Below are 24,793 nucleotides of genomic sequence, written 5' to 3' on the forward strand. Positions count from 1 at the left end.
TCCCCGCCCACTGCTACTCTGCTACGCTTCAGTACAGCATGCTACAGCTGTGTCCGCAGCACTGCAGGGCGTGGCTGTTTACTCAGAGCTGGGCTCTTGGTTATCAAAACAAGCCTTTGCAGCCCAGGCTTGTACTTCATTTGTGGGTGGGTTGGATTTTCCAAGCTTTCTCTTAACCGCCGAAGCACTTTTCTACAGAAGGCAGGCGGGATTATTTGCAGGGCATTGCAGAGTAGTGCGTGGGTCAGAAGACTAGATGCCCGGGGGGCTGCTGGTCAGGACTGAGGTGCACTGGGCAGAGCGATGTGCCGAGCTCCGGGGGGCTGTCGGTCAGGATTTGGGCGTGTGGGAAGTAGGGGAGGAGCAGCGAGTGTTGCTGATGGTTGTGTGTTAGAGGCGAGTTCTGTTTGGCTCTGGCTAGCTGGCTTTTCTCTGAGCCCTTTTCTCATTGTGAACCACATCCGCTTCCTGATGCCGATGGCCTAGAAAAGGCACAGGAATGTATTCTCCTGGGGAAAAAAGAATAGGAAATTCCTCTCCTCTGCTGGGCCACTAACTCGTTTGCAGCCCTCCTCCGGCTCCCTTCAACTTATATTCCTTTCATTATCCCTCTGCCTCGTTCCAGCAGGCCTGGCACGTCATTCTGAAAGCCACATCTGGAGTCAGTTAAGACTATCCTGTGGCTGCTAGCTAGGTCCAAAGCTTCCCCCTGATTCCTCCTCACACACATATTCCCTCAGTCCCACCCCAGGCCTCCTCAGCCTCTCTCAAACTCTTCTCACTCCACTACCTAAACTTTAATGGCCCAATGAAGCCAATGGAAAAACTCCCGCTTACCTCAGTGGGCTTTGATCATGGTCCCCAAGGCCAGGCAGCTGAGCCAACCCGCAGGAGGGCTCAGACTTTCTTAGAAGAGCAGCCAACGTAAGTGTAAGTCACTTAGTCCCAGAAAGAGGAGAAAACCACATGACCTAACCCCCTTTGTGACTACTTCCACAAAGCGCGGGCCTCTGAATGGACTCTAAGGTGATAGAAAGCTGGCTGGATCATCGGGCTCAATGGGTAGTGATCAATGGCTCCATGTCTAGCTGGCAGCCAGTATCGAACGGAGAGCCCCGAGGGTCAGTCCTGGGGCCGGTTTTGTTCAACAACTTCATTAATGATCTAGATGATGGGATGGACTGCACTCTCAGCAAGTTCACGAATGACACTAAGCTGGGGGGAGAGGTAGATATGCTGGAGGGTAGGGATAGGGTCCAGAGGGACCTAGACAAATTAGAGGACTGGGCTAAAAGAAATCTGATGAGGTTCAACAAGGACAAGTGCAGAGTCCTGCACTTAGGACGGAAGAATCCCATGCACTGCTACAGGCTGGGGACCGACTGGCTTCTATGATTCTGTGATTCTCAGCAGCACTTCTCTAAGGGACTTCGAAGCATTGGACAGGTGACGTCGCTGCCATGCCCGGCACATTGTTCATTACGCGAAGGGTTAACATATGTAATTAAGGCAAACGTACGCTCAGTGTGGCGTACAAGGAGCTCAGCAGTTTGCTGAGAATGGAACACGCAGGTGAGTTAGCTAAGGAGGGACTCAGTGATAGGAAAAAAGCCATGAAACCACAGAAGAACATTATTTTCCTTTCTCAGGGACTACATTTAAAGCAACCCCGGGCCAGATTTTCAAAGGAGCATCCCCACTCCAACTGAAGTAGCTGTGGATGGCCTATCCCTCTGACTGCAAGGCCTGTATAAATGAATTGCACGTATTTCTCAGTCTAAGACAAGTACAAATCTGGAGGACTGTTATTTAATGTAAAAATAACCTTCCTTTCCACCAAAATGCAGATGCTGCTCTTCTGGAACAAAGCCAGTTTCTTGCTGAGTAACTGACAGGGGTTTTATCCCTCTGTCTTTGCCAGAAACCATAACTGGATCCCCTGGTTATTTCCCTGCAACCCTAACAGCATTGCAGATAATGCCCTGACACAGACCCAAGCACTGCATGGATATTGAAGATTCAGCTGGATGGGAATGTGATAAATTAGGGTTTGTTTCTTGCAGGGCTTGAACTGTAGCACCGACAGGGCCGCCGATGCGACACAGAGGTGCAGTTCTGCATATCGCCCCATATTAGCTACTCCAGCACATCCATATGCATGGCCAGATCTCTGAGAGAGTAAGGGCCCGTATCAGTGGCGCGAGGGAGCCTTTTGCCTGCACAGACTATTGCTACAGTCTGTCAGCTCAGTGAGGCTGACGCACAGCTATCTGACAAGCATGCCATGCTGCCCCAATCGCCAGACAATAACCCATAAAGACTCCCGGAGAGCAAGCCCTGCAGACCCCAATGAGGCTGCCACGCACTGAAACATCCCCATGATGTGTCGCTGTTGGAGGGAGCGTGGCTAAGCACCTCCTCTGGGATCTACCCTCCCACCACCACACTATCCCCCGTGCTGTCCCATCAGAGGCCCCACCTGCAGGTTTCCCTCCTTCTAACCAGGGAGGGTGGGACGTGGCTTCCTCTGGGGCCTGTGAACAATGGCCAGACAGGGCCACTCCAGAGCGATAAGAGATTGCTCCCCTACCCCACAGGGCATGTCCTCACTACAGTTAGCCCAGGTGTTACCCATAGCGCCCCTGCCTGGGCTTGATGGGGTTTGAACCCTGAGCTAGCCGGCATGGCTGAGTGCATGGTAACCCAGGTTCTATTAGTCCTCCAGGCTTATCCACCCTGGCTGTACTTTCTTAGCTAACCTTTCCCTTCTTCAGCATTTTCTGCCATTTGCAGTGTTGTTGTGGCTGTGTTGGTCCCAGGCCATAGAGAGACAAGGTGGGTGAAGTAATATCTATTACTGGGCCAACGTCTGTGGCTGGAAGAGACCTGCTTTTGAGCGGCACGGACCTGAGGAAGAGCTTGTCTCTTCCACTGACAGACGTTGGGCCAATCAAAGATATTACTTCACCCGCCCCATCTCTCCATTGTCTGCTACACTTCCACAGCACTGGAGCAGAGATACCCTCCAAGAAAGCCCCCTCCGGTACTGCCGGTTGACCAGAAGCTGACCCCAGCCTTCTGGAAAAGCCATGGTTTTATATCAGTAAGACTCATAAGAGCACTTCTGCCCAGGGGCCCAGGAAGGACAGGCTGGTTCTCCCACAATACACTGCAAATGAATTTGTAGAGTGGCCCAGTTTAATGCACCGCTAAGAACCATGGGATACCCCCCTAGAAATCCAGCCCGGCCCACTGCCTAGTACAGCACCATTGTGGATGCAGTCACACGGGTCTGACGCTGGTAGCATATTGCAGTAGAGATGCTGCACCAAGGCTGCGCTAGCTCGGGCTAACAGCAGAGGAGACATACCCACGGAGGCTGAGCATGCTGCCTCTTCAATCCTTCCAGCCCTCAGAAGCCTGGAGGCGAGGGACGGAGTTCTGGACCGACTCAACTTGGATCACCTATCCAGCGCTTTTGACCTCCCTTCCCCACATGTTGATAAAGAAACATGTCCTGGTGCTATGTGATTCTGGGCCTAGCAAACAAGACGAGCTGACCCTGCAGTTTCCAAACTAGCCCCAACATTGGCTCTGCTGATGGTCCCTAAAACACCATGTTAGGAATAACAACGTCGGGTTGGTCTTATAGATGCACAAACAAAACACCTGCCTGGGCTGATTTCTCGGGCTGCCCTTATCAGCGCCCTGTTTGCCATATTGTATTGTCAACGTTCCTAAGTGGAGAAGAAAGATTTGCTCCCACAGCAGTGAAGTTTCAGGCCTGGAGCAAATATTTCCAGCACAGTGACTGCGACCCCCTGAAAATAGGGGCTTGTTATAGGAAAAACACAGCCCGAAAGGCTGGCGGAGGGAGGGCATGGACGGGGTGGTCCATTTTTTAAGCATGACAATTGGGGATTAAATTTAGATTGATTTAGAGCAAAGAGTTGGCAATCCCGCCTCAGACCCCTCCAGGATTACACAAAGTAAGCAAATACTCATTTGGCCTTTTTCTGGCCATTGGCGTAGTACCAGAGGTCAAAGCCAGGTCCTTTCTTCTCATGGTATTTATCAGCAGAACGAAGCGGCATTTTCCATCCATGTGGGCCAAATCTGCGTCAGCAATGAACCTGAAATTCACACACACTTTGCCATAGAGAATGAAGCCTTGGAGTGGCTGGGCTTGCTTGCCGCAGCTTCATGAGCTCCATAAACCAAGGGAATGAGGTGTCTAAATAGTTCGTGCAACTGCAGTGGCCTTTGTGCTTTCAGGTAATGACCCCAGGTGCATGAATACCAGCAGCGCCACTCCCCAAAGAGCTCCAGTTCTACAGACAGTGAAGAGATGGCTAAGTGAGCTGGTTGGGAGGCTTTAAACTAAACTTAATTAGGTGGAAAATGCCAATTTGGCTATACCAAAACTTTTCACAAAAAAGGGGTTTTTTGGGACAAATTTCTGGTTTTGAAAAAAAAAAAGTTTAGAAATGTTCCAAATGTCCTGGTTCGACATTTTCGAAACAAATGCTCCCATCTCTCGGTTCAAAACTACTTTAACAAAGGTCAAAATCAAAACACCTTTAGATGTTATTGAAATGAAATGTTTCGATTGACCCGAACTGATTTATTTCCCCCCCAGATTTTTGATTTGCGAAGATGGGATATTTTAACTTTGTGTTTGGATTCAGGACAGGAAATGTTGTCACCGAATGGGAAAGCCTCGGCAGTCTGCCTAGGATGCCAAGTCTAGGGCTGGTTATTTCCTAGAAGACTATAAGGAAACCAAAGTGGGACGCTATTCTTCATATCTCCGACCAGCAGCAATTGCTAATAAGAAACCTGATGCTGCAGCCACGCTCAAGGCAGAACTTACGCCGCTGGAGCTCATTGGGAGTTTTGCACCACAAATGGCCAGAGGATGGGCTCTGGTCCGTGATTTTAGGGCCAATCCAAATCCTGACGTAGTCAATGCATGAGAGCAGGAAGGAGGATTTTATGGTTATTTATTATATCACTGTAGCACCTAGAGGCCCTAAGCAAGATCCAGGCACCGTACAAGCATGGGGTAAGAGTGCCCCAAAGAGCTGACAATCTAACCAGGACAAGGAGTGCAAGGGGAACCAGAGAAGGGAGGTGACTTGCCCAGAGTCACACTGCAGGTTAGCAGTAGAGCAAAGAACAAAACCCAGTCCCCACCCACTCGACCGCTACCTCCAGGACATCCGCGAATGGGTCTGAGATATGCTGGGTCTAAAGGCTCGTCTAAAAGAACACTTGGCTGATGGCAAGCTGAGGTGTAAATCTATCCCACGTGCGCCTACTGCGCACTGAGTGTCCACGTGACCCGTGCTGCTGCACACTCACAGTTCTCTAGTGCACTTTGTTCTATCCCTTTGAAACGGGAGGAGATCAGAGCACACCAGGGAGCTTTTAGTGCACAGCAGCAGGGTCCAGCGAGCACTTAGTGCGTGACAGGCTAGACTGGCTGCACGTGAAGCATTCGTTTAGACGCGCTTTAAGAAAGCAAAGAGCTGGGGGCAGAGGATGAACACTCCAGATGCAGAAGCTTTTGCTTTTTTGCTGTCACGACGCAGCTGGTGCCCATCTAGATGAGCTTTTGCAGAGCAACAGGCCATTTCCTTTGTTTTAATCTGGCTCTTTCTTTTCCCATTTAATCTCAGCATCAGTGAGACCCATAGAATTGCAGGTTGTGTGGGGGTAGCGTCACAAAGGGAAAACAGCGCGTTCTCAAAGGGAAAACAACCCCTTGAAGTTGAGAGGCTGGGAACATGGTACCTGTCCCAGAGCATTAGGCTGAGGAAATGCTCACAGGACTGATGCCCCGATAGTAGCTGCAGCCAGTAGGGGCATGGGGAAAGCTGGCTGAGCACGAGGACGACACCAAAGGATACCCAGGTAAAATGGCTGCCCAGAGAGGCCTGACTCCACAGCGGGAAATCCTGGTGACCTGAGCTTGCAGGTGAATGGACTCTTCTGTGAATGGCTTGGAAATGGCATCCCTTTTAGCTGGCAGGTTCGCAGGGCGGGGGTCCAGGACCAGGCTCCATGCCCACCACTCTCGTCTCATCCCACGACGTCAAACCCCACTCTCGAGGACGCCCCTTTCCCTTGTCACGACATCACTGCCCCGGGCAGAGCACACAGCACGGTGCTGGTTCTTGTCCCTGCCATCTCCTCTCAATGAGGCTCCTGTACATCTCCTATAGTGCTGGTTATCACGGCAGGGCCACTCACAAGCACTGGCCGTCTTTCCCCGGTTGTGTAAATCCCACTGTAGACCTTGCTCCGCCCCCAGATGTCACGTTGTTATCCCTTGGCAGTGAGCCTGGGACAGGGGCATCACAAATATACACAGGCCAAGTGAAGACCTGGTTGCCCTCCATCTAATTCCTGACAAGCCCTGCTGCATGGAGCAGCCCTTGGACCCCAAGCCATTCCTTCTTTATACTCCCACGCAAAAAGCTTGGTTAAGGTGAAGCTAAGGTTGCAGGCCCATAGCGGTGGTTGGCCTGTATTGTAATGGCAGCACCTTCACCAATAGATGGCGCTGTATCTGTATCCTAATGTTAAGTTGCTGTCTGTTATGTTGTTGTATCTGATTTGGGAGGTGGGGGTTAGTAGGAAGGATGAGCTCTGCCTGTCATGCTGGAGTTGTTACCTGCAGTGTTCCAATACTTCTTTTGAGTTCTATAAGCCAGTATTATAGTGTGTTATCTTTCAAGAATGTCAGAGCCAAGGAAAAATCCCAAACGTCAAAAGCCCTGGAAATACAGTTTGCATTGCTCAGCCAAAGCACACAAATCCCCAGAGCAATGCCTGAAGCAAACCACACAATATCCTATTGTATCCATCCAGAGCAAGCAGTTCAATTTTAGCACTGACCAGAAAAAATCTAGACTATCCTAACCTGAATTGCATGGTGGTTTATGGTCATGCACAACACACGTATGCAAATTTTACATATTCCTGATTAGACCAATAGCATTCTCACTCTTAATTAAGGGCCTGATCCTGTGAGGTGCTGGCACAATTTATCTTTGTAGGGTAACATAATTCAGGAACCCCTTGTGCCATTCACTTCAAATTTTATAGAAAAATTCTTTCTGGGCATCGATCCCTCCTACCATTTTAGACACTGAAATGATTTGTCTGGTGACATTTAGAGGTGGTGAGGAATGAGTTTGCTGCCATACCTGGCACATTGATCATTACACAAAAGATTAAAATACACAAAGGAAACTCAGGTTTCAGAGTAGCAGCTGTGTTAGTCTCTATCCACAAAAAGAACAGGAGTACTTGTGGCACCTTAGAGACTAACACATTTATTTGAGCATAAGCTTTCGTGGGCTACAGCCTACTTCTTCAAATGCATGAGGGAAACTCAGTGGCATTCTTAACTGTGGAGTGACTGGCCCCATTCTAGTCAATTCAATACTAGTCAATTGAAATGTGTAAGGTAAGAGAAGCAGTCAGTTGTGTCAGACATCTGATATTCCCCTTCTGCTTCATCTACTACCCCCAGCAGTGCCAGATAATGAGTGAGATTCTCTGACTCAGCGACAATTCCCACAATTGCGTAAGTAGGCCATGACACACAGGGCTTAAGTCGCTAGATTCCTGCATGCTGTCTGTCTTGCTTACTCACTGGGTGCTCTCCTGAGGCATCACTGCAGTATGCATGACTGTGCATATGCAAGGTGGGTGTGTGAGAGAGAAATGATGTATGTTGGCAGGGGATGGCGGCGGGGCGGGGAATTGTTGGCGGAGACACACACAATTAATTCATTAGAAATTTGGGGAGAAACTGGAGGCTTGTATGGCTTGTATATTAGTATGTGCTCTCAGGCAGGAACAAAAGTTTGTGCAGCAGGTGCCAGAATCCACTCATGCAATACATTTGGGAGAGTTGTCAGCACTAATTGCCTCTCCTATCAGGAAGTGCAAGCTTTTGAGAGCTCTGTGGCTTTGCCTGTAACCGAGTAGTAGCTGATGGCAGGGGGAGGCGAGGGCAAAAGCCGTTGCCAGGGCAGTGAAGAAGGGCGACACAGCTGGTAGTTCTGGAAGCACAGGCAGCAAGCTCCTGCCATGTGCCCACCTCCAGAGCTGCCGGGCTCTGCCAGGGTGTTTCTGTCACACTGCCAGGCAGAGCAGCAGAGCAAGCGGCTCAGACGAGAACAGCTTTCAGGGAAATGAAGTGCCGGGGCTGGGAACGACACCCAGATGGCTGAGTTTTCTTCTTTTGGGGCTGGCAAGAAGATGAGTTCCTTCCTCGAGAGCTGCGAGAGGCCCAGCAAAGGGGGTGTGTTCTCTCTGCTTCTGGCTGGAGGTCATCCGGCCAATTTTACAGCCACAAGCATTCCTACAAAGAGCCCAACTCCCAGGCATGCGTATGGGTGCTGTAAATAATAATCAGCAACAGCTGCAGAATAATGCTGCAGGATCAGTCCTGGGCCCTCCCTTCCCCCAGCTGTGCACTTACGCAAGCTCCCCAGCCAATCAGTTCTGTCGGTTCACATGTTTCCAGTGGCTTCACAGGGCAACAGATGTTGGATTGGACCCACTCTGAGCAATGGGTGGGCTCTTGATGCCACTGAAGTCAATGGGAGGTTTGCAGTAGGCAGGATATCACCCCAGATATCGGTCTGTCTAAGGTATTTAGCTGGCCCCCAGTACTGTTGTGTTAGAACAATTCCCCATCTTTAATGTTTGGTCTGTAATCCTCACAATGGCCCTGTGAGGCCGGGAAATAGGGTGGTATATCTCTAGATAGCGTGTGAGCCCTCTACGGGTGCTCACCACGTTCTGTGTTTCAGGAGCCGCCAAAGGCCAGCCGTGTGTCTGGAGTCAGGCGTGGCCTGTCTGTGTATATTTAGCAAACGCAGTTATTTGGGACCCACGTGTGCTGGTCCAGTTTCTTCACAATGCTTTGTTGTGTACAGAGCAAAAGACAGCTATAACCCCTGTTGTACAGGGGGGAGCGGAGACACAGAGAAACGAAATGACTTGCCCTAGGTCACACAGGAAGAGTAGGAAGATCTGAACTCAGATCACTCGAGTCCCAGACAAGCTGCTTAAATACTGGACCGTCCCCTTCTCTCCTACTTGGCCAGTGTGGCAAGAGCTTCCCCACCTCTTCAATCTACCCTGAAAAGCACAACGCTCTCCTGGCAGCCCTCCGTGAAATAGGCTGTGGCTGAGCCAGAACAGCTGACTGGTTGAGGCGGGCAGCGTGATGCTGGGGTTCGCTCCTCCATCTCCCAGTGAATTATTAAGGAGAAGACAGGACATAGAACTGGCCACTGCTTTCCCACCCCCTCGTTTAGCACCCACTGGGCCAGTCTTTCTTACGGGAGCTAAAATGAACCCAGTTACTTTCAGGACCCGTCACTGCTTAGATTCTCCATTCTCTGTTATATAATCTCACAAACACCGTCCCTTTCTCTCCATTCAGACACCAGCAATATTCTTTCCTACCTGTGAAACCTCTAAAGAATGTCCATGCATAGCATGGAAAGCTGTGACTGGCCTATTACAGCTCCTCAACATCCCAGGAGCGCTTGATTCCCCGCTGTGATTCGGCTAGGAGAGAAGATTTATGAAGCCAGAAGAGAACACTGCTGCTGTCAGACAGCTGGGTAAATAATGTCCTTACAACAAGATGTGATGCAAAGGTAGCTGGTGTCCCTCACCCATCGTAAGCGATTATTCTTTTGCCTTCTATTGCGCAACTAGAACAAAAGTTCAGAGGCTAAGTGGACTTTAGATAAATCGTATATTGCCAGTTGTACAGATTGTTCTTTGAAATAAATTGCACGGCACTGTTGCAATTTAGCACTGTTTCTCCGACTCTTGATCTTGGTGAGAGCTTGAAGGTACAACCTTGTTCTCCAAGACATGTAGGCATTCGGGAAAGACAGCTTCCTGGCTTGCATGCCTCCAGCTGCAAAACTGAACACCTGCTCGGCCTCTGGCCTGGCTTCTGTGCTCAGGAAAATGTGGTGAGGCTTTTTCATGGGCTGCACATCCAGGCTTTCCTCTCTAGGCCATGGCTATTCCTCTGCCAGGTTCCTGCTCACATCATGGTAACTGATGACCAAGTCCTCAATTGGGGAACGCATGATGACAAAGCCCTCAGGTTGGGGAACGCATGCAGGCTAGCGTCAGGGGTACTAAAGGAGGGAGGCGAAGTAACACAGAGTCTGATCACTGACACCAGCGCCCTGGGTAACAAATTGCAGAGGTGACGTCCACGTGGGCATTGTACCAATGAAGAAAATGCCTTTGCTGGCCACCGACGAGCTGCAAGAGTCAGACACAACCCAGGTGCTGTCCGAGCTCAGCCATCCAAGGTATTGCTTGTTGCTCCTCATGCTCCAGTCATGTGTTTTAGCTCTCAGGTGGCTGTAATTCAGCCTGTACTTTGTTGATGATCTCCAGCTCTCAGCGACTGGATTGACGTAATTGGATTTGCTCCAGACTGGCACCATTGTTCAGGGCAGAACACTGTCACCAAGACTTTTTTTAAAATACTTTAAAATATATTATTTTTGCATAATGTACTCCCTCCTCCACCTTGCTGGCTTGGTGCAGGGGAAGAATTCTGCCCATGGGACAATTCGTGCCATCATGGGGGGGTGGTTCTGGGCTGAGGCATGTGAAGAGCATTCCAATGGGTCAGATATTGGCCTGGCAGCCTCTGGAGGGTCAGTCAGGAAAGCGCTTTCCAGACCAGGATTCATCATTTACAAGAATGGAAAAGGCTCAGATCAGCCCTAGAATTCAAAACACATTTTACTCCCTCCATGGCGGGGGGGGGGGAATCTATCTATCTATCTATCTATCTATCTAATGCATAGAGCTTCCAGAAGAAGAGACAAAGGAGCACTGAAGAGGAGTGCATAGCTGGAAGGATTCCAAATGGATCTGGCGTGGAAAGAAGATGCGATTGTTGGCACGAGGCTTTGCCTTTCTCTGGAAGTTTCATCTCATCAGCGCGGGGAATTCTTTCCTCACCCTTCTGTTATCAGATTTGCCCGTTACTTTGGGGTACACTCATTTATTCGGGTTACTCTTCTGTGGGAGGTTCTGTAATTCTATCAATGTGCTGCTTGTGTCACGTGTGTTTTCATATGGAGCTCTACTTCTCCCGTCTGCAAGTCCTCTCCCATGCAATGGAGCTACCCAGCCCTAGGGAACCTAGGTCCTGGGTTACTCCAGCCCAGAACTGGGTGAACACACACACACACACACACACACACACACACACACACACACACACACACACACACACACAAAACTAACAGAGCAAATCTGAGTAGACCGGGTCAATCAGCACTTTCAAGCTGATCCCTTATATATTTCTGGACTCAATGGGCTGGATTGAGCAGCACTTTAAGATGCCACCTTTATGCATCCCAGATTCAGCACGTCCCTATCCGCACTCTCACATCACAATTGTACTGGCAGTAACCTACTTGATGAGCAAACCCCACAGGATTTTGGGCGCTGCAGGGATCTTTAGCTTAGGTAAAAGCAGCGTTGCTGTAGAGTGAATGGAGGAAGCTAAAAACACAAAAGGGTAAAGTTCAGCAAGAGAGAGAGAAGCAACCAGCTTAACCATAAAAGTTATTTATTGAATACTAGTGATAACTACACAAGGAGGCTAAACCAATATAACATTGATTATTAAAGGTTAATACCTAAGGCAGAAAGGAAAACAGAGAGAGAAAGAGGGGGGTCTCACCCATTCCATGAGGCTTGAACTGGTCGGGGTTCCCAGGTGATGGTGGTAGCTCAGGGCCCTGAGTGCTGGAGACAGGCAGAGCCCCCAGCACAATCAGTCTGGAGAAGATGGTGTTCCAGTGGAACTGATGCAGAGTTTGGATCTAAGCATCAGAACCCTGACTGGAGGGTGAGTAGGGATTTTTGTAGAGAAAATACAATGGTTCAAGGGAGAACACTACACTTGTTTATAGGTAAACTGATGACTCAAGGGTTTTCTTTAGGCTAGACAATAGGAGTTGATCACTCTTGCCTATGGGTGGTGGTTTCTTCCAGGGAACTCACAATGCAACTAGGCTGCTTCAGTATTTTGGATATCAATCAAGGATTCATTACTAGAATTGGTCTGATAACTGCTGAGCTGGGCACAGGCAGGTGTAGGTTCATTAACATCTGGAGCAGAGATTCCCATGATGCAGTGCTTCCCTGCTTTTTCTGGTCCCAGAGTTCAGTGCAGTTCTCTGTTCTTCATTCTGTATGCTAATCCCTGTCCCATCTTTCATGCAGATGAGGCTAGGGGAGTTGTCTCTGCTCTCCATTCTGTATGCAAATGGAGATGTCTTAATCTTGTCACCCTTGTCAGCAGGGGTCTAGGTGTGTCTCCCAACACCCTTCACTGCTCTCTGCAAGCGTTTCCTCTGATCAATCTTGGTTTAAGCAGAGACCATGTGTGTGGGGGGGTGTCCCTCATGAGTTAGACAGGCTGGATACTGCACCCTGGTTCCCCAAGAACACAGAGCTGACTGGTCTCACTTCTGGCATCATCTTCCTGGGAGACATCAAAATTTCATGCTTTGCTGTGATCTTTACGCTAGTACAGGGGTAGGCAACCTATGGCACGGGTGCCGAAGGCGGCACGCAAGCTGATTTTCAGTGGCACTCACGCTGCCTGGGTCCTGGCCACCGATCCGGGGGGCTCTGCATTTTAATTTAATTTTAAATGAAGCTCCTTAAATATTTTAAAAACCTTATTTACTTTACATACAACAATAGTTTAGTTATATATTATAGACTTATAGAAAGAGACCTCCTAAAAACGTTCAAATGTATGACTGTCACGCGAAACCTTAAATCAGAGGGAATAAATGAAGACTCGGCACAGCACTTCTGAAAGGTTGCCGACCCCTGCGCTAGTAACTGGGCTCATGGAGCACATGCAGGAATCTTGTATTCAGGCAGAGCCAGACAGCTCACAAAGCTAATTGAGTGTCTCTGGGTGCAGATGCCCCTGTTGGTGCTAGGACTGCAGCCAGGTGAGCAGTTAGGAGGGTGTATTGAGACCAGTTGTGGGGGGATGGCTTCATTGAGCCAACCCAGGAGAGGAGAAAAGTCTGCCATTTAGCTTGAGATCAGGGGCTCTCTCCCCATTTGCATGAGCTAATAAGGATAGGAGGGTCTCTGAGTTGGAAGCAGGGCAAGCAATGTAGGGAGCTGTTTGGGGCTCCATTCCCCCTCAGAGTCACAAGCTCTGGGACGCACAGGCCAGGCCATTCCTTCCTCAGGAGAAAGCCACTTGACACTAGACCTCCCACTTGGCAGCAGAAGCAGAGGACAAGCGACTCCTGGCCCGATGCTCAGTTCCTGCAGCCTAGGCCCTGATGTCTGACCTGAATGGGAATGGATGGAGCCAGTTCAACTGAAATGCTGCGGAGGAGCCAGCCGCAAAGCAGATGATTCGAAAAGTGGCCAGCGGGTTAAAAGGGAAGAAAATGAATTCAGCAATGAAAGCTGGAAGGTCCTGAGCAGTGGCAGAGAGACACGTGTGGCACATGTAGGAGTGTGTTGCAGTGTATATGTGTCGAAGTGAGTGGGTGCCACCAGCTGTGTGCAGCTTAGGGTGACCAGATAGCAAGTGTGAAAAATTGGGACAGGGGTGTGGGGTAATAGGTGTCTATATAAGAAAAAGCCCCAAATATCGGGACTGTCCCTATAAAATCGGGACATCTGGTCAACCTAGTGCAGCTGCATAAAGGGTGGAGCTGAGGGCACAAATACAAAAGCATGCAGCTGCCTACGTGTGTACATGTACGTGTGTAACGTATGTGTTTTCAGACGCATGCACTTGCAAAAGGGCGAGCTTCAGTTTGCACAAGTGCAAGAGGGTGCGTTAACTTGTGTGCAGAAGTGGGAGCATGTGTATGTCTCACTTGGCTTGATAGTAGGGATCCCTTCCCAGGTCTCCTTATCCCAAATCTCTATTTCTTATGCTGAGTTTAGATAAATACACCTCAGAGCCTAAAGATGGTGCTAGCGAGTTTTGGTACAGCCCATGTGAACTGCAGCACAGCCTGGCCTCGCCAAGTGCGTGCAGTTTTTCAGTCAACCCGAAAAAGGACTTTTCAAGCAATCTGATATGAAAATACCAGCTATGAAAACCTTTCTTAGAGGGGGGAGTGTTCATATGTTTGGGCTGGGAGCTGCATGATCCCCAGCACTGCCAATCCCAAATGTTCAAAAACCATGAACCAGCCCCCCAGTTATGAAATTGGCCAAAAAATCCTGAGGGTTTTTTAAAAGCACATTACATGGGGGGCAGTGTTGCTTTGCCTTTTAGTTTCCGAGCCTGCAGGGTGCACTCGGGTTACGTTTTCCAGCTTTTCTCCATAAACAAGAGGGCTGGAAACGTAGGGTTTTTTTAAATCAAAGCTGAGATTCTCTCTTCCCATGCATCCAGGAGCTGGGGCTTTCAGAAAACAACCCAATATTGCGACTCTCGTGATAAAAATTGTGAGCATTGGCGACAGTAGGGCACTGTTATTCCAGACAGACACTCAGCTGGTTGAAGGAGTTTCTCCAGGCCCTAGCCGCAGCCAGAAATGAAGGAAGACCACAGAGCAGCTCTGTCTGGAGAAGCAGGGGAAATGGAATGACCGCAAGCCCGTTTACCTCCCACAAGCCACCCCCCAGCCAAGCATCTGTAATAACAAACCTGGGGCTAGGCACTGGAATGGAGCCTGTTGACTTCTGATCAAAGGACAAATAAGGGCGAAGGTTACATTTGTCTAACCCACAGAACCCTCCTTTGGCATGTAAATAAATTGTTCTGGTTGCAGCGTAGCGCTCCTCATGGCCCCTGCACTAGAGAAATGGGTAGCGCGCTTTGGAAATATGCAGGCTTCTCCCTTTCCTTTCAGTTACTTTGTTGCTGGCGAAAAGGGCTTGAATGAAAAGCCTGGAGATTAAAGGCCCCAGTTTCTCCAGCTAGTGGCAGACTTTCCCCACACCAACCCCTCCCCTGGATTCTGCTATGGAGGTCTCACCTCCGCAAGGAAGAGGGGAGGTCAGGTCTCCTTGACCATCCTTGTTCTCTTTGCTGAAGATGCCCATTGGTACCAACTGTGATGGCTGCTCTGCTTCTCCCGAGCGAGAGAGCAGCTCTGAACTGCCAGCCTGCATGACTCTTGATGGAGTACCAGGGAAACATCAAATAAAGGTAGAACAAAATGAAAGACTCCAGGAGAGAGCACCCAGGGTGTGTCTTCTTCTCTCTAACCTGCTGCCCCAGATCTGCCTCCCCAGAGGGCAGCTGCCTTCAGCAGACAGCGGGCGTCTCAAAATGCAAAGTGCGGTGCAGAGGAAGTGAAATCATAGTGCCTACCTAGCTACATACAACACAGAGGTCATTTTTTCTGCTGCAGACACTTCTCCAGTTAGGAAGTGGGCTGAAAGAATCCATGCCACAGACTGCACCGAACGGACATCTAGGGACAGGAGACCCTCGGAAGGTTTGCAGGCTCTGTTCGGCTGAGCACAAGTAGTGGGGATGATTTTCCTTTCCAGGGCCATTCTCGTGAACCAAGTTTCACACGCAGCAGCGTTTGCCAGTCGTGAAGTGGGGGTGTTGCAAATATAAGAAGTAAAGTTTTAAGCGTGACCCGTGTATTCGGATGGGGGCAGGTTTGCTCGGTACTACAAACTCCTTGACAGTTCCATGGGGGTTTGGGAGGCCTCCAAGCAGAGACCTGAATCAATACTAGGTGACCAATCAGAAAGCTCAAATAGTGATTTCTGAAAGCCGTAGCCCTGGTGACTGGACTATATTCACAGAGGCACCATCAGATGCCCTCGTAGCTGTTCAGGAATATTTCACAAAGAGGAAAGGAGGCCAAATTCCTCAGGCAAATTGTTTGCTGGGAATCATTTGCTCCGCTCCACAAAGCATAGGTGCATTTGGTACTTTGGGAGGGTCTAAAAAGAATAAAATTGAATGTTGATTGTTTCAGACTTAGATTGGGAGCTCTTTGATGCAGGGACGGTCTTTGTGTTCTGCGTTTGTGCAGCGTGAGCACCCTGGAATCCAGGTCTCTGACTGGGGTGCCGAGGTGCTAGCTGCAGTGCAGGTTCCTCCTTTTGCACTCGGCCCCTGGCCTCCACGCATGCAGCACAGGGCTCTCGAGGGAGTTTTAATGGAGGTCCGTTCCAGGGCTTTCCAGTAATGCCCCATGACACCTTGCAAAATCTCTGCAGGCTCCACTCCAGGCGCCAGGGTCAGGGTCAAACACAACACAGCCCCTGTCTCCTTTCATCTCCGCTGGCCCAGGGCTGTTGTAAACAATCCCAGGCTGCACTTCAGGAAGAGGCGAGGCCGGTCTTTGATCCCCTGCTTTCCTGGGTCTGACAAACAAACCAAGCCGGCGACAATGGGCTGCTCTTTTTAAAGCCTTGCTGACGGTAGCGGGTGCCACCAAGCCCTGGGCACATTCTGCCCGAGGGGAGCCCGTGGGAGAGACAAGCCCCCGGGGGTTGTAACAGTCCTGCCTGAGGCGCAGGGAGACGAAATGACTCGTCCAATGTTCCGCAGGGCGTCTGCAGCAGAGCTAGGAGTTGCAGGCAGGTTTCCCAAGGCCTAAGCTAGGCCCTACGCAGCCTTCGGCTCGACTCACTTTGCCATTTCTACACAGACTGGGCAGATCCTGTCGCCCAAGGCACTCGCTCCTCTTCCATCTCACCCAGACCCTCTGCATCCATTCCCAGCCCTCGCGCCCCAGGACCATCTGCCCCCACTGGCTTGCTAGTCCAGGCCACTGGGCGGGTTTCCTGCATGAATACCTGGTTGCTCCTGTGCCGGTCTTCCTCCCTTGCCAGCTGCTTTTGCACTGGCTGCATCACCAGCTCCCTGCTCAGGTGACAAGGATTAGCTACCACCCTACCCATAGCTCTGGTTGAGGGCTTCTCTGCTGGCCAGTAGAGGCATTTTGTGCTCCTTTGTCCCTCTGTCCAAGCACAAGCTATAAACTAAAATCCTGATCATCCCCTGGGGAGTAAAAACACACGCCTGGGAAAATGCAATGGAAGTGGGGTGCCCCATATACCTGCTGTGGGGCTGCACCTGCCCAGCTCTGTGGGGGGCGAAGTGGGAGGGGGGAACTATGCTGGGGCAAAGACAGAGCTACACCGGTAACCAGACTCATACTGGTTTCTTCTACGGTGTATTTCTCACCCACGTCTGCAGATGTCACAAAGAATAAGCAACCAGCGAACAAGCCAGCTCTGCTGTATCTCAGCTGCCATAGGGGTCTGGCATGGGGTCACCACCCACAGAGGAGGAGAGCGAAGGGGGGAACCAGAAGTGAAAGACACCTCCATGCGTGGAAAGCACAGCTAGCGATTAGTGCTTGACAACTGCACGTGACAGAACAAGCTCGTCCCATTGCCCCAGCTGGAATGCTGGAGGAATCTGTCTCGAGATTGAATAGCTCGGGAGGATGCATAAGTGATTGCCCAGGGCCAGCTTATATTGTGCCAGTAGCTCACGCCGCGTACTGTGACACGGGGCGGATGAGCCGCAATCTTTCACACTGTTCATCCCAGCCCAGCGGAGACAGCAAACATACAACCACTGTGAGGGCAACTGGCCTGGACATAACGCTGCAGTCTGCAGGGCTGCAGCAAGCCAGGCCTCCTGCTTAATCGGTCGCTTCCCTGGAGCTATTAGGGCCTCGGCAGCCTGACACTGATCACTGTGTTTGATTTCAGAATGCCGCCCGCCCATCGTGACACCCACGCCCTCCTGTGCAGATCCATAGGTGGAGCCTGGGGCCGCTTTCTGCTGTAGCTGTGTGTGGTGGGGTTTGTGGTGGAGGAGCATACAGCACTGGTCTCGTTTCTTCTCCCCACCCCAACCCCTTTAATAATTGTCATGCCCCGTTTGGCTCGTGCACATCAGTGGGGCTGCACTACCTGCCGCACACTATGCACGGAGCTAGCACAGTTCTCTTGCACTTCTCCTTCCCTTCCATCCATTGCAATCCCCATCTCCATGCTGACGCCAGCTGGGAACGTCAAATCATCTCCAGTTGGGTGCATTCGAGGCAGGAGGCACAGCTGGATGGGGAGGTGGTGTGTTCCGTCCCTGCACCGGCCCTCTCCTTATGAACCTTCCCAGCAAACAGAGAGGAGCTGCCAAGGGAGCCTGCCAGAGCAGCTATCACACTCCTGGTGCTAAATACGGAACTCCTGGAGCCAGGCGAGATTGCCAGGGTGTCAGGAGACAGCCCTGACATTGTTAGTCGCATGTGGAGCTGTGCAGTGGAAGGGGGAGTGGTACAGTTCTTTTCCAGCTCCCCATCTCCCAGGAAGTGGAGTCAGTTTCCAGTGGGAGCTGGGAGAGCGTTAGCATCTCTCTTGCAATGGCTCAACCATCTCCAATAGATTTAAAACTTGCAGCCCTGCTCTGGTCTCTGACCAGGTTCCAGCTCCTGAGGGTGAGCTTGGAGTGAGGGTCCCTTTGCTTACACATCGGATCCAGAGTCTGGCCCGTCTTTGCAGTCTGGCTGGGTTTTCTGTGATCAGAACCGCAACCCTCAGGTGTCTGCAGGCTCAGAGGGATAGTGACGGACAAGGAACCTATCCCCTCTAGCTCCCTGTCCTGCAGCCCAGCTCTGCCCTGAGGAAGAGGAGCCCAATGGGTGGATGAAGAATACACGCCCCCAGGGGCTGCTGCTGTGCTGGAGGTTACTCAGAAGGGGGCCCTCCATTCATATCACTAGTGCCATGGGAAAGCTGTTGGTTTATGAGCCCTGGCTTGCTGGGTGCCCGCTGATCTCAGGGGTACAGTCATGCCAGTTGCCATCGCTGCGGTTGTCTATTTGCAGTCTCCTTGTGCTGCTCCTGGGCTGAGATGAATTGTTTGCCCAGCGTAACAATACGCTGCATGAGCTAGCAGCACAATACATGAGCTGATGTTGGGCAGGATCTTGTGCATTTTCTCAAGCTATTCAGTTCCTCCTCTAGCCTCTCTCTTGTCAGCGTTGTTGGCTACACAGGTATTATGCCCCTGAGACCCGCTGGCCACTGGTCTTACACTTTCGCCTACATGTCCTTGGGTCTCTTATTCCCTGGCCAGAAGCCATGCAAAGCAACAGGGTTGAGTTTGCAGGTTGGGGATCCTCCCAGGAACTGTCTCTGGTGGAGAAGGGAGAAAGGAGGAAGCAGAATGAGGCGCATGGCCTTGAATCAAGGGTGGAGTGAGTGATCCACCTTCTGCATAAGCCACCCTGCACTGACTGATGCATTCTGTAGCCTTTTGGTTTTTACATCCCCATCAGGGCAGACACACATGAGAGGGGGGGAGTTTATACCTGGCACCACTCGGCAGATGAACGTCTCCTTTGGAAGATCACGCATTCTGGGATAACAGGTTTGCCTTTGTCCTTATGACTCTCCCCCAGAGCTGAAGAGGCAGATTCAGCAATACCTGCCATACGACTCAGTAGCCATATGATACGCTACTTATGCCAGAGCCTGGGGACCGCCTGTGATCCCCAGCGCGCCTGTACGTAAGGAGGGGATTTTGTGGTATGCTAATAGCGGTGTAGTGCGCTTCCTTCTCCTATGAGCCATACGCAGGAGTCACTGGATAATGCACGTCAGTCGTGCAAGGCATGCACACCGTTGAAAGGAGCCGCCTGCTGGGCCATGGAAAGGAGATTGGCCTCCAGTAGCCGCACCGGGCGTGGTCAGTGCTGTTTGATGGCTCTCTGGCCTCTCCGGAATAGATCGATGGGCTTGGTCCTGGTCCTGCTGAGCAGGTGGCCACATCACACCCACAGAACGACAAACCACTGACACCCTCCGAAGAGAGGCCAAGAACTGAATGGGGTGGCAGGGCGGCTGACCTGGCTTCTCCTCTCGCAGGGTGACGCTCAGTGGTAGGGGTGGGGGGCAGCGCAGGGGGAAGCTCGCAATGCTGTGGCCTGTGCTGAATCCCTACTGTGGATAAAGGGGTTGGTTTTTCCCAGTGCTCCCATCTTTCATCAGCACCGACCTCACTCGGAGAAGAGGAAGCCCACACTAGACTGGCCTTTCCTTCAGGCTTGGAAGACTCCTTGGGAATTACAGGAAGATATAGTTGATTATCAAAGCTTTGTAGACAGGAAGGTACATGCTGTTGTTGGAGTGGATGGCTTTTCCTGTTGGCATGGGTGAGAGATTAGTTGATCTCACTAGCCCTATCATCTCTGCAGGCTCTGCTCCTGGTGCCAGGGTCATGGTCAAACACAACACAACCCCTGTCTCTTTTTATCTCTGCTGCCCCAGGGCTGTTGTAAACAATCCCAGGCTGCACTTCAGGAAGAGGCGAGGGCCAGGCCCGTCTTTGATCCCCTGCTTTCCTGGGTCTGACAAACAAACCAAGCCGGTGACAATGGGCTGCTCTTTTTAAAGCCTTGCTGACGGTAGCGGGTACCACCAAGCCCTGGGCACATTCTGCCCGAGGGGAGACCGTGGGAGAGACAAGCCTCCGGGGGTTGTAACAGTCCTGCCTGAGGCGCAGGGAGACGAAATGACTCGTCCAATGTTCCGCAGGGCGTCTGCAGCAGAGCAGGGAGTTGCAGGCAGGTTTCCCAAGTCCTCGGCTAGCTATGGAAGGTACCTGCTGTTGCTGGGGTGCGTGGCTTTTACTGTTGGCCAGGATGAGAGATTAGCTGATCAAGCCCAGAGAGCCCGTCTCTGGGCCGCCCCATCAGAGCGAGAGCCAGCGGAGTCTCACGATGGGAATTTAGCCCTCTGCACCCACAGCTGGGAACAGGCACCCTACAGGGACTGGCCCTGGGAGCTCCTGTTCTACGCGGGATGCGGTGGGAGCAGGGGTGGGTCTGGCTCAGAGGATTGCACAGCCCCAGACTGGTTCTGATGGAGGACAGAGTGGATCGTGAGCAGCCTGTTGGGAGGACTCGAGGGGAACGTTAGTCCTAGCAGAGCCAATGGCAGCCAGCTCCCCCGCTGTGTCTGGCTTCCCTCAAAAGCATCCACACTGCAAACGTTTTCTGCTGAGAGCCTGACACCCCTCCCTTATCACAGGGGCAGGGTAGCACTAGCCAATGTTAGCACTAGGCCTTCTGCTCTCCTTGGCAATTGCGCACTCCTAGCAGCCCCTTTAATCATTCTCGGAACCCTCTCCAACGTATCGACATCCTTCTTGAGCGGTGGACACAGGAACTGGAAACGGGATTCCATTAGCGCACACCCCAGTGCCAAAGACAGAGGGGATTGAACCTCCTTCTCCTACTCAACATTCCCCTATATAAACACCCAGGGATCACATTAGCTCCACTGGGAGCTCATATCAGCTGATTATGCACCATGACCCCAAAGTCTTTTTCAGAATCCCCGTTTCCCAAGATAAAGTCCCCATCCTTTACTTATGGCCTATGTATGTTCTTCCTAAATGTACGCCTTCACATTGAGCCAGATCGAAATGGAGAGTGTTTGCTTGTGCCCAGCTTATCAAGCGATCCAGATTGCTCTCCACCAGTAACTCCCCCAACCTTTGTGTCAGCGGCCAACTTTATCAGTGATGATTTTATGTTTTCTTCCAGCAGGTCACTGATAAAAGTGTTAAATGGCATTGAGCCAAGAATTGGTCCCTGCAAGACCCTACTAGAAACATACTCACTCGATGATGATTCCCCATTTACAGTTAATTGTTGAGACCGATCAGTTAGCCAGTTTTGAATCCATTGAATGTGTGCTGTGTTTATTTTGTATTGTTCAAGGTTCTTACTCAACATGTTGAGCAGACGTCTAAGCATATGACAGGTTTCAGAGTAGCAGCTGTGTTAGTCCGTATCAGCAAAAAGAACAGGAGTCCTTGTGGCACCTTAGAGACTAGCCAATTTATTTGAGCATAAGCTTTATGCTCAAATAAATTGGTTAGTCTCTAAGGTGCCACAAGGACTCCTGTTCTTTAAGCATATGACATCAGCATTTCCACCTTTATCAGCCAAACTTGTCATCTCATCAAAAATGTTACCAAATTAGGTTGACAGGATCTATTTCCCATAAATCCATGTTGATTGGCATTAATTACGTTACCCTCCTTCAATTCTTTATTAATCACGTCCCGTATCAGCTGTTCCGTTCTTTTACCTGGGATCAATGTCAGGCTGACCTGCCTATAATTATGCAGGTGGCTCTGTTTACCCTTTCTAAATGTTGGCAGGATTGGTTTGTAGAATGAGCATCTAGGGGCACCTGGGGTGCTCCTTCTTATCTCCAGCTATGTAATCCTCCAAAGCGTAGGGCACTTTGGCTGAAATCAGAGACACTGACACACTGCTTTCTCCAGCCAGAATCCCTCCAGTCCCAGCTTGCATAACCCTCCTCTCCCGCAGCACACCGGCCCAGGATCTTCACCCGCAGCAGGGATTAAGCGAACAAGGCTATTTTGTTTTCTGATAAAGACACTAAGGCTTAACCAGCTTAGCATGTCCCAAAGGGCAGCAAACTCTCAGGCACATTAACAAGTGCTCCGGTCTCTTCCTGGGACTGTCCGTGTCAGCTGAACATAGATGGTGCCTGCGGGGCTTTGATAAGTCCCTGGGAGGGACATCAGCTGGAGCCCAACAGTCAGGGTGGCATTTTCAGAAATGCTCATCGTACAGCGCCTAGCACAGTGGGATCCTGGCCCATGACCAGGGCTCTTAGGTGCTATTGAAATACGTAAGTGAGGCCAAAGCTGAGGGCTTAGGAAAATCCCAACTCTTTATTGCCCCTTTCTGATCAATCCAGACCCCCTCTCTGGCAGCTTCAGCCCACCTCCCTGAACTACACGGATCCCAGTAGGGAATATTCCTCTGTAGCCCAGACAGCTACAGCCGGGCCTAGCAGAGGGAGCCACCCCGAAGCTATTCAGTTTTTCATGAGTTCAGGGATTCATATTTATGTCCTGCAGTTCTGAGCTGCTCTCCAGTGTTTGCTGTCCGCTGCCTCCCCCCACGCCACTGCCCAGTTCTACGTGACCTGGCCAAGAACTCGCTTCGACTGCTCCCCTGAATGTCCCCTCACTCAGCTCACCGCTCTCCACCAATCCCCTGCAGGGACACTGGCAGGGACTTCGCTTCAGCACCAGTCAGACTGAACTTTGAGCCAACGCAAGGTAAATATTTTGATTTCTCCAAACTGGGGGGCACTCGGGTCCTTGGCTGCCTGTGCTGTCCAGGGAGCAGCTGAGGCTTGAGGGGGCTTTCTTTGCACTGTGCTTGGCCAGAGGTCATGACCTCATCTCTTGGTTGCAAACCTTGCTGCCTTTACCCTGGTGGCGCTGGGATCTGCATGGGGCCGCGGTTTAGAGCATCTCTTAACCCCAGTCTGCCCTTTCTCCTCACACACCTAAAATCTCCTCCAGGCCCTGCTCATCTCCTCCTGCAGCCTCCTCTTTGGCCTCCGCAGCCCCCCACTCGCCTCTCCCCCATCCAGGACAAAACAGCTGTAAGAGCATTTTGGTTGCCGTCGCTCTAGCCAGGACACCTCCCTCCACTGACTCCCCATTTTCCACCACATCAAACTCCTTGTCACTGTCCTCCCCGTCAGAGCCCCTCCTGGCTCTGCACCTCCCTGCTTAGCCGCTCTGACCCCTTCTCTGTTTTCCCAGCCGTGCCCTGAGGCATGGGTGGAGGAGGTGAAGGGTGTATTCTTGGGGGCCTGGCAGGTCCAGTTCAAGGTCTGCATGTGTTTGCCGAAGCTCCCTAGAGAGCGGCTCCTCATGCACTGAGGCTCCCAGGGCAAGCAGAGCAAGCCCAGCTTAAAGGACTTCCTGATCCCCACCCCGGCCTGCATTAGCCAGTCCACCAGTAACTCCTCCCTAGAAAGGAGTCTAACCCCAGCTGCCCCCATTAGAGCACCTGCTCCCGAGGCCCCACCCACAAGCCTCTGCTCTGCAGAGAGGCAGCCCGGATGGGTTCCAGCTGCTAATCAGGCTTTCTGGTCTCCCAGTGGCCAGCTGGCCCCTTTCCTGACCTCTGGTGGGGAGGGGGCTGGGAGCCCCACAGCAGAAGTAGTTCAGAGCTGAGCGGGCTCAGGAAGCGGCACAAGGGCTGGAAGGCAAAGAGCCAGGGGGAGAACAAGGGGGTTGCTTGCCTGAGTCACTGCAGTGGCTGGAAGTGTAGTGGAGACATTGGGACTGGGCTACATGTCAGCATCGGGGGTCTGACTCGATTGACCTGGTGACCTGATGACAGAGACACAGAGGAGCAGTGGAACCACGTTCCTCCTATGAAATCCTCAGCCCCACCCAAACAATTCTGTAAAATGGAAAGGAGCCCCAAGCTGGGGCCATTTCTACCATCTCCCCTGAACCCTGGGGTTTCAGACCCCGGTCTCCAGATGCCACCTGTTCTCAGTCGACAAAACCCAAATGCAACCAGCCCTCCAGGGACAACCCCACCCACTCTGCTTCTGCTCCTCTCCGCTCAGAAGTAAACAAGGATGGGGTGAGCCCTGGCCACACCCTCCCCCCCCCCCAACAGCTGAGAGGTGGGCTGGTGTAGGAGCCACTCTGTCCCCAGAGGGACACTCTGTCCCAGGGGCTCTGGCTGGCTTTAGAGCTGGAGGAGCATCAAGTGGCCCTAACACAGGGAATTGAGACCGAAAAGTTGCCACCTCCGGCAGAGATTTCCCCTGGGCAGCAGGAATTGGAATGCCTTGGTTCTCCCATTCAGTTATACGTACTGGGGCAGACCAAAGGTCCATCTAGCTCGGTATCCTGCCTTCC

The 24,793-nt window shown here is 51.4% G+C and overlaps 1 protein-coding gene across 4 annotated transcripts in view; it reads right to left on the bottom strand.

The window, feature by feature from the left end:
- Positions 1-24,793, bottom strand: part of TNIP1 (TNFAIP3 interacting protein 1) — an 89,315-nt gene that overhangs the window by 5,980 nt on the left and 58,542 nt on the right. The gene's annotated exons all lie outside the window — the stretch shown is intronic.

The sequence above is a fragment of the Mauremys mutica genome, chromosome 8 (genome assembly GCF_020497125.1).
Source record: "Mauremys mutica isolate MM-2020 ecotype Southern chromosome 8, ASM2049712v1, whole genome shotgun sequence".
Classification (NCBI taxonomy): Eukaryota; Metazoa; Chordata; order Testudines; family Geoemydidae; genus Mauremys; species Mauremys mutica.